This window comes from Odocoileus virginianus, chromosome 21, assembly GCF_023699985.2.
Source record: "Odocoileus virginianus isolate 20LAN1187 ecotype Illinois chromosome 21, Ovbor_1.2, whole genome shotgun sequence".
Taxonomy (NCBI): domain Eukaryota; kingdom Metazoa; phylum Chordata; class Mammalia; order Artiodactyla; family Cervidae; genus Odocoileus; species Odocoileus virginianus.
Window position 1 is genome coordinate 55,041,864 of NC_069694.1, and position 15,763 is coordinate 55,057,626.

Sequence of the window (15,763 nt, forward strand, 5' to 3'; positions counted from 1 at the left end):
TCACCATATGTAAAATAGATAGCCAACAAGAATTTGCTGTGTGGCTCAGGAAACTCAAACAGGGGCTCTGCATCAGCCCAGAGGGGTGGGATGGGGAGGGAGGTGGGAGGGAGGTTCAGAAGGGAGGGGATATATGTATACCAGTGGCTGATTCATTTTGAGGTTTGACAGAAAACAACAAAACTCTGTAAAGCAATTATCCTTCAATTAAAAACAATAAATTAAAAACAAAATGGGCAAAAGTCTTAAACAGAAATTTCTCCAAAGAAGATATATAGATGGTCAATAAGCACACAAAAATATGCTCAATATCATTGATCATTAGGGAAATGCAAATCAAAACTACAGTGAGATATCATTTCATATCATTTAGATGACTATTACGAAAATAAATAATAGGTGTTGGTGATTATGTAGCAAAGTTGGGACCCATATGCACTGTTCTTGGGAATGCAAAATGGCACAGCCACATTGGAAAATAGTATGGTAGTTCCTCAAAAAATTAAAAATAGAATTACCAAATGATTCATCAACTCCACTTTTGGGTACATACTCAAAAGAATTTAAATTGAGGGGACTATGGACAATGGGGAGGGGAGACAAAGGCATAATCCTACTTCATACAACTTTTGAATTTTGTTCTAGGTGCCTTTCATAATTGAAAAACAGATATCATTCCAGAAATAAATAATATGCTTTTCAAATTAAAAAAAAAAAAAGAATCTGCCTAAGCCTTCTCTCGTGGTTCAGACAGTAAAGAATCTGCCTGCAATGCAGGAGACCCAGATTCAATTCCTGGGTGAGGAAGATCCCCAGAGAAGTGAGTGGCAACTCACTCCAGTATTCTTGCCTAGAGAATTCCGAGGACAGAGGAGCCTGGTGGGTAAACCCCATGGACTCACAAAGAGTTGGCCACAACTGAGCAACTCACACACACACACACATAATTTTAAACAGTGCTGCATCTCTACATCTCTCTAAAATTGAAAATTATTCTTAAAATGGCAAATCATTGGAATATTTTACCTTACCTAGAAACTTAGAAAATAAGACTGCAACAAAATGGAATCTGGAGTTGTACATCAAAATATATAAAGCAATTTGTCAATGAAGAGGAAAAAGCAAATTGTCCCCCCTTTCACCAGCTTGCTGGTTTACCTCCTGGAGGTACAGCCCCCTGCCCACTCTACCCTGATTAAGCAGAAAGTGACTAACTCTAAAATTGGGCCAAGTCTAAGAAACATTGTAGAAAGAAATATCCCAGAAAGTGAGAGAGAAAACAGAACTGTTCAATTTAGGATAATAACCAGCTTTTTTGAAATTTAAATAACAAAGAATTTTTATTCTTTAGTAATCTGGCATGGATTAAAATGCCACACCACCATAAATAAATGTTCCTTTTCACAAGAATGAGAGTTTGTTCAAAGGAGTTAAAGGATCAGAACTGAAGACTTCATTCTACCACTGAGTAGAATGTCTGAAAGCCTGTATCTTGAATCTCTGCTTTACCTGTATATAATACATGGAATCATCTAAGAGCTTAATAAAACTGAATTATTTTGAAGTAATAAAGTATTTGCAAAAACTAAAGTATTTTGCAAACAATCAAGTCATGTTTTTCAATCCCACCTATATTTTGGTTTCATAATTAGGAAATTCATTTGTTTTTTACATAATTATGAGGAAAAAGAAGAGTAGGAGGTAGTGCTCAGTCATGTCCTACTCTTTGTGACCCCATGGGCTGTGACCCACCAGGTTCCTCTCTCCATGGAACTCTACAGGCAAAAAAACTAGAGCAGGTTGCCATTTCCTTCTCCAGGGAATCTTCCTGACCCAGGGATCAAACTCGTATCTCCTGTATCACCTGGAAAGGCTCACATAATTATGAGGAATTTTTTAAACTTTTAAAAATTACAACTTACTCCATTAAACAGTCATACCTTGGAGATATTGCAGATTCAGTTCCAGATCACCACAGTAAACTGAATATCACAATAAAGTAAGTTGTACAAATTTCTTAGTTTCCCAGTACATGTAAAAGTTTTGTTTACACTGTACTATAGTCTATAAAGTGTGCAACAGCATTATGTCTGAAACACCTTTATGCATATATTGATTTAAAAATACCTTCACATTAAAAAGCACTAACCATCATCTGATCCTTCAGCAAGTCATAATCTTTTGGCTAGTGGAGGGCTTCAAAGATTGCAAGAAATACCAAAATGTGACACAGAGAAAAAGTGAGCAAATGTTGGGGAAATGGCACCAATAGACCTGCTCCATGCAGGGTTGACACAAACCTTCAGTTTGAAAAAAGAGAAAAAGCACAATATCCTTCAAGCACAATAAAAAGAAACATAATCAAACAGAATTCCCTGAACACTATTGGGATCCTGCCATCAGGGCTCTTGTGGCCTTACAGTACAAAGATGCAGCTAAATACCCTGGGAGGATTTCAAAAGAGGAGCGCCTCAATTTGGTTATCTATTTTCTGTGAAGTACTCTTGAACATGAAAGCTTCTAAGTGCTAACTGACACCTTCACCTTGAATTGGAGAGTTTCTACAAATTATCATTTTTTGGAAAATGTCATGTTGCACTCCTCATATCATTTTATTTCATTTTCCTCATTTCCAAAGGAAATACAGTAAGATCACATGGACAGGTTTGATCCTTTCAAGGACAATACACTGAAACACAACGACCTGAAAAGTGTGTCCTTAATATGACTTTAGTTCAGAAGTTAAGGTTACCGATTTCCAAAATTCAGGCTTGTATTTCCTTGCTCTCTATTTTTTCTCAAATCTTTCCCCATGGACGAAGTAAATTCATAGACTTTTCATTGAAAATTATTCTACTCAGTTTAATAAGTGGAAAATACAGCTATTAATAGAGATTTGAGCTGTATTTATCAATTCACTTTCCAACAAAAATGCTAATCAATCTCTATGCCATACAGACAAGAAGAAGAGAGGTGGGAATAAGAAAGTCTAATTATAAGAAAGTATCAAGTTCTAATGCCATCTGGGTAGGTGTAGAGGAAATAATCTCTGGAGAAATCATAAAGGTATGATTTTATCTAAGAGAGATTCTATGAAAAAGCTGAGAGTTCAACTGAATTTTATTTTATTTTATTTTTTATTTATTTATTTTCATTTATTTTTATTAGTTGGAGGCTAATTACTTCACAACATTGCAGTGGGTCTTGTCATACATTGACATGAATCAGCCATGGAGTTACATGTATGCCCCATCCCGATCCCCCCTCCCACCTCCCTCTCCACCCGATTCCTCTGGGTCTTCCCAGTGTACCAGGCCCAAGCACTTGTCTCATGTATCCAACCTGGGCTTGTGATCTGTTTCACTATAGATAATATACATGCTGTTCTCTCGAAACATCCCACCCTCGCCTTCTCCCACAGAGTCCAAAAGTTCTGTTCTCTTCTGTACATCTGTGTCTCTTTTCCTGTTTTGCATATAGGGTTATCATTACCATCTTTCTAATTCCATATATATGTGTTAGTATGCTGTAATGTTCTTTATCTTTCTGGCTTACTTCACTCTGTATAATGGGCTCCAGTTTCATCCATCTCATTAGAACTGATTCAAATGAATTCTTTTTAACAGCTGAGTAATATTCCATGGTGTATATGTACCACAGCTTCCTTATCCATTCGTCTGCTGATGGGAATCTAGGTTGCTTCCATGTCCTGGCTATTATAAACAGTGCTGTGATGAACATTGGGGTGCACGTGTCTCTTTCAGATCTGGTTTCCTCAGTGTGTATGCCCAGAAGTGGTATTGCTGGGTCATATGGCAGTTCTGTTTCCATCAACTGAATTTTAAAAGATGGGTCCATTTAAGGTGCAGAGAAGACTTCCCTGGTGGTCCAGTACCTAAGATTCCTCACCTTCAATGCTGGTGGCCTGGGTTCAATCCCTAGTCAGAGAAATAGATCCCACATGCCACAACTAAGACAGCACAGCCAAATAAATAAAAAATAAATAAATATTTTTTTAAATAGATCAAAAAATAAAGTGCAGAGGGGGTGTGATCATAATAAGCTGGAGAGCTGAGTTAAGGTGTGGAGGAGAGAGCTTTAGAAGGCTTATTTGGGGGTAAACCAGCAGGACAAGAGCTGAGGGTTGTCTTGGGACATACTTCAGTAAAGATAGACTGGTCTCAATATGTAGAAGATCATAATTACCAAGAATCTTGGACTTGAGAATTTTTAGTATAAAACTCTCAAACTAAGATGAGCAAATCTTCAACTTTTAAAAAGCTGTAATGAAAAATATAAGTTTGAGTTCAAACAAATTTTAATTAGCATGTGAAAATATTAGCAAAAATCACAACTCATATATATATGTTTACAAAGTTAAGCAATAATCTGAGATTCATCATAGAAGGCAAAAAAAAAAAAAAAATCCTACATATTTTGGGTGCCCAAAATTAACTTCCATGTCAATAGCCAGCAGTTTGGAACCTGAATTATCTGCTTAGATATAGAGGTCATATTTCTGAAGGCAAAAACAAACAGTCTAAATTGACTTTTTAAAAAAAGCTTAAATTTAGTGAAAAAAAAATAGATATTTTGTCTCTTTCTTGCCAAATGCTTGTTTGATTGCATTTCCACATTCCAAGCAGATGTTTTAAAGTAATTTCAATAAACTTTATCTTAATGACAGAGAAGTCATGACATTTAAATGTCACAAATATTTGCTATAGATGTCTTTTTTCCCAACAGTTAGATTAAAATACTTTAGTATTTATAGAAATAGACTACATGTTAGTGGTGGGTGTTTCCGAGTATAAAGTTATGAGTGATATTTCTGTGTTCCTTCCAAATCTCCTATAATAAACATAAATTCTTATTGTAATAAACAATAAAATGAAACAAAGTCCAGTTAATAACTTTTACAATATTATTTGGAATAATGGTAGAAAACTAGAAAAAGCAAAATAATGACTCAAATAAGATAAATGATTATGCTCACATGAATTTCCCTGTCCCTCAGGAACTTAGATGTCTTCCAGCTCAAAGTGCCAGCATTCCATAAGTGTGGTCCTCAAACTATCGGTCTAGTAAAGATGTGGCTGAGTTTAAGGCAAAGGATAGAAGACAGGAAGTAAGGAAATGAGGGCAAAGGGCTTGTGCTAGCTGTTTCTGAGGAAGTGTATTAGCTATCTTCCCAAAACAAGCCACCATGCCCTTAGCACCTTTCAGTGCAGTGCAGTTCAGTCGCTCAGTCGTGTCCGGCTCTCTGCGACCCCATGAACTGCAGCATGCCAGGCCTCCCTGTCCATCACCCAACTCACGGAGTTTACTCAAACTCATGTCCATCGAGTCGGTGATGCCATTCAACCATCTCATCCTCTGTCGTCCCCTTCTCCTCCTGCCCCAATCCCTCCCAGCATCAGGGTCTTTTCCAATGAGTCAACTCATCGCATGAGGTGGCCAAAGTATTGGAGTTTCAGCTTCAGCATCAGTCCTTCCAATGAACGCCCAGGACTGATCTCCTTTAGGATGGACTGGTTGGATCTCCTTGCAGTCCAAGGGACTCTCAAGAGTCTTCTGCAACACCACAGTTCTAAAGCATCAATTCTTTAGCGCTCAGCTTTCTTCACAGTCCAACTCTCACATCCATACATGACCACTGGAAAAACCATAGCCTTGACCAGACGGACCTTTGTTGGCAAAGTAATGTCTCTGCTTTTTGATATGCTATCTAGGTTGGTCATAACTTTCCTTCCAGGGAGTAAGCAAGCATCTTTTAATTTCATGGCTGCAATCACCATCTGCAGTGATTTTGGAGCCCAACAAGATACTTATCTTGGGCTTTCCTGGTGGCTCAGTGGTAAGGAACTTGCCTGCCAATGCAGGAGACAGAAATATAGGTTCAATCCCTGGGTTAGGAAAATACCCTGGAGGAGGCCACGGCAACCCACTTCAGTATTCTTGCCTGGGAAATCCCAGGGACAGAAGGAGATTCGTGGGCTACAATCCATGGGGTCACAAAAGAGTTGGACATGACTTAGCAACTAAATGACAATTTATTATCTTACAGTTTCCACAGTCAGGAATACAGACAGCTTAGCCAGTTGCTCGGCTTAGGGTTTCACAATATTGCTGGGAAGATACTGGTGGGGCGGCATGCTCATTGCGGGGCTCAGCTATGCAAGAATCTCCTTCTAAGATGACCCAGGGTGCCAGCAGAATTTGTTTCCTATGCTTATAGGGGTGAGGGTTCAGCTTATCGCTGGCTGTTGCCTGGACACTACCCTTGACTCCAAGAGGCCACAGTTCCTGGAGGATTCCCATGGTTTTCTGAGGACTCCTGAAGTTCTTTGACACATGGGCTTCCCCAGTGTGGCCACTTACTTCATCAAGTTGGGAAAGAGAGCTTGTAGAGTTAACACATACATTACACAACACAGCATACCGAGTTACGACCTGTGACAAGTACTCGTTTTCTGTCTCATTGCAGTATCTGTTGTTACTAAGGTGTAGGGGTTCATTGCAGTACCTGTTATTAATCTGTAAGTGTTCTATCATTACTGTTTGTCAAAATGCTTAAGTTCTCAGGTAAAGGAGTTGTATAAAACTCACAGAGATAGAGTGTATAAAATAACCAAGACTGACTTCAAAGAATGCTAATACACAGTTTATTATTTTTAAAGTAATACAAATTAAATTGATATGGTTCTCCTAGCATATGGTTTAAACTCTGTCATATGCTGAAAAGTAATATTTTTCTATATTGAGTTAAACTTAAGATTTTTCACAAGAGCCAGAAACCTGTTGCCTCCAGAATAGTCAGGCTTGGATAAAAAGCACTTCTGTTATCACCTTAAGCTCTTTAATCAGCTTTAAATTTTTTCTTTTGCTGTAAGCACAAGGCTATGGCAAGTTTTGGAACTCTAGAGGGTCTCTACTAACCTTATTCCCTGCTCTGATCAACAAAAGAATTAAGTTCTAAATGTATAATTTATATACAAAACCACAGGCACAAACTACAAGTGGAATCTTTGAAAGATGAATTCTTAAATATAGTTTACATAAAGGGCTTAAGGAAAAGAACATTTTAAGTTCTGGATTCATTTGTCCAACCAACACATATTTATCTTTTCCAGAGGGCTGAGCTCTGTCTGGCAGAGGGGAAAAAAAAGTGAACATGGATTCTCAACTTTAAAATTAAAATGAGACTTTGGAGAAAACTACTCTGAGTTTAACCATTAGGTTCCAGTAATTTTATTTAAGTGTATGTGTTTGATTTCAAGTGTGAGTTTTAAGAAAAATTAATAAGGGCATCTATATATTTTTTTTCCTCAGAAGGAAAAAAGATGCTGAACAACACTTAAATTTAATGCTAAGTGAACTGAGTTTCCATTTTCTATTTCTTCTGTACTACTGTGAGCACTTGCTCAGGTCTGGGGGAGAAAAACTATATGCATAAATTTTCCCTTTCCCAATTAAACTTTCATTTTTATACTCAAAGTTCTCTTAATTCAAATGTTTGGTGGACAGTTCAGTCCAAAAGCCTCAAGCCTAAGAATATTGGATGTGTTGATCCATAATGTACAGGGCATCTCAATTTTCTCTGCTATTTCTCCTTTTTCGAACAACTTCCCATGTCACTATTTCAAAGACACTTGCAGAGGACCAAAACAAAATTAATTCATACAACTCCAACTTCTTGAATATTTATTATTTTCTTCAATTTCTTGAAATTGAAGGATCAGATATAATGGAGAAACATCATACTAAAGTGGTAGGGAAAGTATTCTGCGGTCTTTTTATGAAGCTTGTTTTTCACACAAATTGAAAGAGAAATCATCCATTTTACTTTCACAATGAATCTCTCTTGTACTACATGGCATGAGGCCAAGCTATAAAATGATGTTTTAATGTTGCAAGCTAGATCAAAGGAACACCTTAATGATGTTTGGTCCTGCCTGAATATTTATTAAGAGATAGTTTTGAAGACTCACACAGTATGTTCTACAATCTGACAATTGCTTGTATTTCCCCATTAAAATGGAACAAAACAACAGTTATTTCAATAGTTTGTACTAAATCTATAGATATGAATATGGTTATACTGCCAAGCAGCCATCACCCAAGGCTGGTAATTAATTACATACATTGTGATCAGAAGAATTTAAAACTAGTTGCACATTAGGGAAAAAGCTATTTTTGAGGACAAAGCATTTGAAAATTAAACAGAAATGATAGAAAATAATGTGTAGAGGTACTTTTGGCTAAAAAATAAAAACAAATTTTAATGACATAATAGAATAAGGTGATTTCCTTGATCGGGGCAATGTAAAACATTATCTATTATCTAATAAAATAATGTCTTTCTCTTCTTTACTTCATTTTAAATGACCACTGTTGTGCAAGACCCTGGTCCTGGGGAAATGAAAGACACAAAATAAACCAGGAAATGAAAGACACAGAATAAACTAGCCCTCAAAGAGGTAAGCACAGCATCTGTTCACCTGTTTGAAAGTCCTGCTACTTTTTATTATGCCAAAGGCCCCATATTTTTTAACAAACAATTTTGTTTTCATTGATGATTTACTTAATCGATTGTATCGGAAGCCAATTAAAATCTTGACTTCATTGTATATTATGGTCAACATAAAAAAAAAGAGAATTAGTTTTGAAAACCAAATAATTTATATAATAATAAATGTTCATTCTTACAGACCACAGTTCTCCAGGCCTGGGTCTTGCATCAAAGGAGTGCCAGAGGCAGGGTCTTTTGCCCTTCAGGAACTTTATAAGGTATAATAAACCCCCACTACCATCCATTTTAAAGCTTTTCCTGGAAAAAAGGCTGAAAATAAATATAGAAATAAACATTTAAAAAAAACACACACACAATCTGTGTTCTCAATAGTGCTCTAATCCAGAGGATCATAAAGTGTGGTCTCAGATAAGTAATATCACCTTCACCAGGCAACTTGTGAAAAATGCAAACTCTTCAGCCCTACCCCACTCCTAATGAATCAGAAACTCTGGGGGTGAGGCCCTGCAACCTTTGATTTAATAACATTTTCAGATTACACTGATGTACACTAAATTTGAGAACCACTACTCCAAACTAGTCTATTAAGTTTTAAATTGGTCTTTATAAAATAAGGCAAGATTTTCATTCTACTAAATCAACCCAGTACACTTTTCAGGGGCCTGTTTATAAGGAGACTTAGAGGCAGGTAAAATTCACCTTTTCTGTGGCTTTTGAGAAGCCAGATACCATTTCCATTTCTCTTCCTCCTAACCAATCACTTTTTTGAGATTTTTGGTTTTGGTCTGTTTTCACTTAAACAGCTCTTTAGACAATAAAGAAATTTGGGGTGTATTTCCTTGAGCTGAGTTAGCAGTTTTTAGCTAGAATATGCTTTTAAATCTTTATCCCATTACATTTCAGCAGCTTTATAATGTCATTAATTACCATAACTATAACTCCAAACTGAATATTTCCAAGAAAAGTAATACTTATACTTACTAGCTTGGAGAAGGAAATGGCAACCTACACCAGAATTCTTGCCTGGAGAATCCCAGGGACAGAGGAGCCTGGTGGGCTTCAGTCCATGGGGTCGCAAAGAGTAGGACACAACTGCGTGACTAACACACACACACACATACTTTCTAGCTATTTCAGGTCAGAAAAATACTGAGGTATTCTTTATTAATACTTACATTTTTAAAAATGTATTAGAATACTACATTGCTTTAATTTAGACACTGAAAAAATAGAAGATTCTGCAAACTGAAATGAGTTTCCTATTCCTTCATAATCATCACCTCTACATAGGAATATTTAGATAAAGGGGGAAAAGACCATCAAAGACAGAAATAATTTGTAAACTATAAAAAGCATAAATTTTTAAATCTCCATTATTCAATGTCTCATTTCAGACTAAATTCAAGGGTTGAATATTTCAATATACAATGTGTATAGATTTGTTCTTTGTCTCTTCTTTTTAATGGTTTGCACAGGTATTTAATTTATAGACTCTTCTTTTTGGATTGGAAGCTGGGCCTCTAATAAATGTATTTCATGTTATCTCAGGGTTTCTCAGAGACTGATAGAAATCTGAACTTCTTCCATATTTGAGGTAGGTAGTATTTATACAAATAGTAATAGTAGATATGCCAAAGCTATAAACTCTGTGCTTTATCCTGTAAGTCTAAAATAAACCTAACACATTTACCACATTAAAAAATATTGCATAACCTCATTTAGAGATGATACTAAATTATACAAATGCTTTGCAAACATGAGGCATTGAAGCAGACAACCTTCACCACCTCTGCCTCACCCACTGCCACAGGTTCTTTGCTGTCTATAATGAGTGTTCCGCAATTTGGAATCTTTTCAGAGGAAAAATTATTCCCTGGCTTTAATATTTCTCAGTTAAGGAAAGATGACAGGAAGGAAGGGCTAGAGGGAACAATGGTTGACAGTGATATCTGTTGCACTTTACCTTCTGCTGGGCAAGTAAAAAGTAAGGAAATAGAGGCAATTTACCAATCTGCTATTACACTGACTGAAGTGTCACATGTGCACAGATAGGAACTTGTGGAATAGAGCTGTAAGGTTTGTCTACCTCATGGGTAAAAAACCCCAGAAGATCCCCTGGAGAAGGAAAGGACAACCCACTCCAGTGTTTGTGCCTAGAGAATTCCAATGGACAGAGGAGCCTGGCAGGCTACAGTGCATGGGGAAGCAAAGAGCTGGACACGACTGAGTGACTAACACTTTCACATTTTCTAAGGTGTCTGTACTTCCAGATAGACCGCGAGGGTAGCAGTCACGGGTGAAGGGAGCGATTCTTCCCAAGCATCAGAAAATTTGTGCCTCCAGCACACCTAGCTGAAGAAAGCCTCAAAACACAATCATAAAAATACTAAATGCATTATTTTGTAGAAAAACTTTTCTATTTTTTGTTTGTAGAAAAGTCTGACTTCTTATCCCTGTATCAATACATAACAAGTAACAGAAGTGCTGGAAATGGTCCTGCTTTTATTTTCTTATTAAAACATTATTGTATTTCCAGGACCATTTAGTAGATGTCCAATAATTTCTTCTTTTTTTTTTTTTAATCACTGGAATGAAGACTGTAAAGATGCTTGGATGTCAGATGAAGTTGTTTGGAAAAGAAGTATGAAAAAAATAAATGTAGAATCTTAAAATTCCTGAAAGGCTCTGGGGGCCAGGGGACAATAATAAAATAAATAAATAAGTAAAATCAATTTAACACATGTCATCTGGTGAAATAATTCTACCATCTCGACATCTTTTTGGGCTTCCAGAAGGAGTAATTGGTTCAGTTACTTCTGCAACCTCTTTATCAAAAGAGCAAAATCCTTCAGGCTTTTTAAGATTTCCACATTAGGATCTAATCAAAAGTCTTGCCATACAATATCCAAATGCCCCCATTAGTAATCTACCAAAATGTGTCATTTCTGTATCATTTTGGGTCTCTTTCATATTCACCCAGCGGAAATTTCAACTCAAGCTGCCTTAAGACTAAACTGAATTTGGTGATTCATATTTGAAAATATCCAGTTAGGACATTTTTTCAGCTGGGTTCAGAGCTCAAATATCCCCATCTAGATTTAACTCTCCTCCAGCTCCCATTCGTCTCCCTGAGTATTATCTGCATCCCCAGACTTCACATGATGACGCAAAAAGCTTTAAGCTCACAACTCACTCTGCAAAGTCCAACGGAAGGGAGACCCTTTTTTAAGGGGGGCAAAATGGTCCCCAAACGGTGCTTTCTTGTCTCTGATTGGCCAATTTGGTCACATACTTTTCTGTAAACCAACCCTAGCTACTACTAGAAGGACATAAAGCTTCCAGTGGCCACACAAGAGTCGTGGGTCACCCACTGAGTGGTTGACATCACCTGAATCAAATGGGCTGAGAGGCGCCGGTTCGATCTTCCAAAGTAAATAAGGGTACTGTTTCCAGGGGAGGAATGCGTAACTAGAGGCAAAACCATAGAAATCCAGTACAATCTTTAGTAGATCCACTTGCACCACTTACTAAAACTCACATATGCTGTTGTTAGTGGATCAAGCCCGTGGAGAAGGGCATGGCAACCCACTCAGTGGATCAAAACATAAATTAAAAAGGGGGAAAGTCATTCAATTGAGGCTCCTGATCAACCTATATTTTAGGACAAGTGCAACCTCACACCTTCCTATCCAAAATGTCGCTCCAGTTGTTCGCCTTCATCTGTCTTCAGGAGCTGGAACACAACACGTGGCCTTTAGAAAGCCGGCAAGTCGAAGCAATTACCAGCTTACAACCTCGAAGCCACGCGACCGGAGGGGACGACGAGGGTGCGCCGCACCTTCCCTGCACCGCCTCTGGAACTCACACCCACTTCCCACACACGGTCCAACACTTCTCCCTGGCGACCGCTACCAACCTGCCCGCAGTGGCCGTCGGATCGGGCCGGGACACCCAGGGTCCCCAAGTCGAAGGCTGGGGAGGCAGCCGGGCGGAGCAGACGCGGGCGCAGGGCGGCCGGATGCAGGCGCCTCCAGCCCCTGGGCTCCCGCCTCCTCCCCTTCCCCGGGCGGGCGGGCGCGCGCGGGCCGGGAGCTGGGAGGCGGCGTGAGGGCGGCGGCGGCGCGGCCGGGCGGGTCCCGGGGCCGCGGAGCGCGTCGGAGCGAGCGCACGAGTTCCCGGCGCGCCCGCCGCGCTCGCCCCGCGGCCGCTCCCGCCCGGCGCCGCCCGCGCTCCCGGACCCGCGAGGCGCCCACCGGCCGCGGCCGCGGGGACCCGCCCGCGCGTCGTCCCCGCCCGGATCCCGGCACCGCGTCGTCCCCGAGCGCCGCCCGGACGGCGGGGCGATCGCGAGGAGCCGCGGAGGCCCAGGACGTGGGAAGCAGGATCCCGCGGACGCCCGCAGCCCGAGGGAATCGCCAGGGACCGGGCTGTCCTCGCCCAGATACCCGCCGCCGGAGACTTGGAACGCGGGCTCCAGAGGCGGCGCGCACGGTCAGGACAAGTTTCTCGCGGTTTAAAGGGGTCCTGAGACTGACACTCGTTTTATTTAATCGACCTTTCCTCGCCTTTTAAAAATAAGTTTATTTAGACAAAGAAAAGAAAGACAGCTTCCTGGATGACTGGAGGTTTTTAAATACAATCCCGAAAGTTTTGCATGGTGTGGTTATTTGTTTATACATATTTATTAACCTGTTAACTCTTCAGCTGGACAGGAAATTGACATTTAAAATACTGAGAAACATTTCTAGTTCGCTGCTGCTTTCAGGCATCGTGTTATTTATCAGCTTCTTTAGCATCTGTCTTCCCCAAGTGGTACCAAAACCTGTCCCTTGGCGACGGGTCTTGCATGTGACACTCTTGCCCTCTAGTGCCTCGGCAGCTTGGTAGCAGTTTGATGGCTCATATTAATGAGATGTTACATAACACAAGGGTACTGGGCCTGAGCTGGTAGCGCGGCCACTTGTAAAGCCAAAATGCCTGAGCCACGGTAGTGGATACTGCTGTTTCAGTTTCTTTTCTATCTACTGAAACTTTCTGAAACGTTTGCAGCTCTTTCCGTTTTAATTCCAGGTAAGTGTATCTATTTATTTATACTATAATGGCTAACTCATAAATGCAGGAGTAACAACTTTGTTTACAATTGATGTAAGAATTTCAGGATTGAACAAGTGCCTAATTTTATCCTTATAGAAAAGATAGAGCCTTTAATTAAATTGAGTGAAACAAAGAAATGTCTTACCCTGGCTTAATTTTAAAGCTTCTCTTTTATAAAATTAAAGTATTAAGGCAATGATCACTTACAATTGTTTCAGGTCTCCACCAACAACTTGTAATTATTCTTCAGAAGATTTGTTAAACAGAACATATGTCTGTTGCTTGTTGGACTAGAAATTTGTAAGCAACACTGGAGATTTAAACCACAACTACCTATCTATCTATATAGTAATGATCCTCAACAAATCTTTCTATTTGATGCAATTCATTTTATAAATATCATTTTAAATTATATCGTTAATAACATTAAGTACAACTGGTAAGAAATACCCTAAGTATTGAAAACAGAAGTTTAAAATTTAAAAAAATACATATATAGTCCATTTAATATATCTACTTTTTTTTTTAAAGAACTAAGTTAGATTTTTTTAAAGGGGTTTACCTAGATGATCTTCCAACTAGTTCTTCTAATATCTGGAAACTACTTAAGCTTCAAACTCATTTAAAGTTGAAATTTATCCATATTCTCTATAAACATATTGGTTATAGCAACATATGTAATCTGGAACAGTTTTAAGAAAATCACTCCTAAGTGATGTAAACAGTTACATCTTGATATTGAAATACAAATCAAATCATAAGACACATGTGAAACTGATCTCAAACCCACTTTTTATTTTTCTTAGAAAATACGTTATCAACTATTGAACAATGCTATTCACCACATGAGAGCAGAATGATGTGGAAGAGAAACTTCCAAACATCTGATACTCAGCTAAGGGACAAGTTTTTCCTTTTTCTCCAGCCACAGCTCCCTATTAATATTGAATTTGAGGAGGAGATTTCAAAAATAAATTTGAAAGACATTCTTTTGGAGAATAGTACTGAACATATCAAGAGTCTTGCCTTAACAGAAGCTTTTCCCCTTTTCTTTCTCAAGTTAACACAGACAAAATCTGCCCTTTCTCTGATAGTTTTATTGTTTTTCTTTGTGGTCTTGATGGTAAAACAGAGGTTTCTTTCTTTGTATAAGTAAATATTGATATTAAACTGGTCACATGAGTTAATTTTCTTCATAGTCTTATAAAGATTCTCATTTTAATAAACTGTTTTAGATAAAACAAAACTTTTATCTCTTTCTAGAGAGATTTTTTTCATAGTTCAGTTCAGTTCAGTTATAGCATACCCAGGATTCTTGCCTGGAGAACCCCATGGACAGAGGAGCCTGTTGGGCTACAGTAGTTCATGGGGTCTCACAGAGTCAGACATGACTGAGCAACTCACCCTTTCCCTTTCCTTTCCTTCTCTTTCATACATTTCCTTGAGAAAAGCATTGTCTCTGAAGATTATAGCAAATGTTAGACTAATTTGTGCTGTGACTGAAAGATTTGTTTAAAAAAAATACAGTGGAAGAGATAACCAGGCATTTGAGGTTCCTTTTTCCTGAACAGTATATTTTGTTGAAGAAGTTATTATGAGCTAGAATCTTGATATTCAAAGGCTGACTTGTCAGTTAAGAATGTTAAAACAATAAAGAAGTTACAAATTTTTCATTTAATTCAGAGAATCTTCTATGACTTCATTAAATCCTGATTAAGTCTCAACTGCTCTTTGGTGATTAATGGAAACTTTTAAATTTAAATAAAATTTGAGCTGTAAAATACTTTGTTGTTTGTGCTCCAAAAACAGGGAAATAGAATTGGTGTTAAAAACACTATTCTCAGCTAAATAAATGCCTTGGATTTCTAATTGCTTAACAGTTTAGACAATAGTGAAAAGACAGTGGAAGTTTACCTATCCTGTGCTGTGACTATTGGAAATGAGCATCTACACTGAAATGCATGAACTCTGAACAGCTGTCCAGATTAGAGGACACTACCAGGCCACCAAAGTAACAGCTTGCATTATGATGATAACTAGTCTGAACAAAGATTAAAATTGTTTTAAAACTGAAGATTCTCTTAGAATACCCAAAGAATTGGTTTTAGAAAACCAATTGGTTTATTTGGCTGCTTG

The 15,763-nt window shown here is 38.4% G+C and overlaps 1 protein-coding gene and 1 long non-coding RNA gene across 2 annotated transcripts in view; one reads left to right on the forward strand and one right to left on the reverse strand.

Moving 5' to 3' along the window:
- Window positions 1-12,724, reverse strand: part of LOC139030244 (uncharacterized) — a 283,374-nt gene extending 270,650 nt beyond the window's left edge. Inside the window, exon 1 of the long non-coding RNA XR_011482549.1 lies at window positions 12,450-12,724. This is a non-coding gene — a long non-coding RNA (uncharacterized lncRNA). The remainder of the gene's footprint in view (window positions 1-12,449) is intronic.
- Window positions 12,725-13,075: 351 nt separating this feature from the next.
- Window positions 13,076-15,763, forward strand: part of LOC110128809 (bifunctional heparan sulfate N-deacetylase/N-sulfotransferase 3) — a 175,726-nt gene continuing 173,038 nt past the window's right edge. The window contains exon 1 of the mRNA XM_070452380.1: window positions 13,076-13,603. The gene's annotated coding sequence lies outside the window, so the exon portion shown is untranslated. The remainder of the gene's footprint in view (window positions 13,604-15,763) is intronic.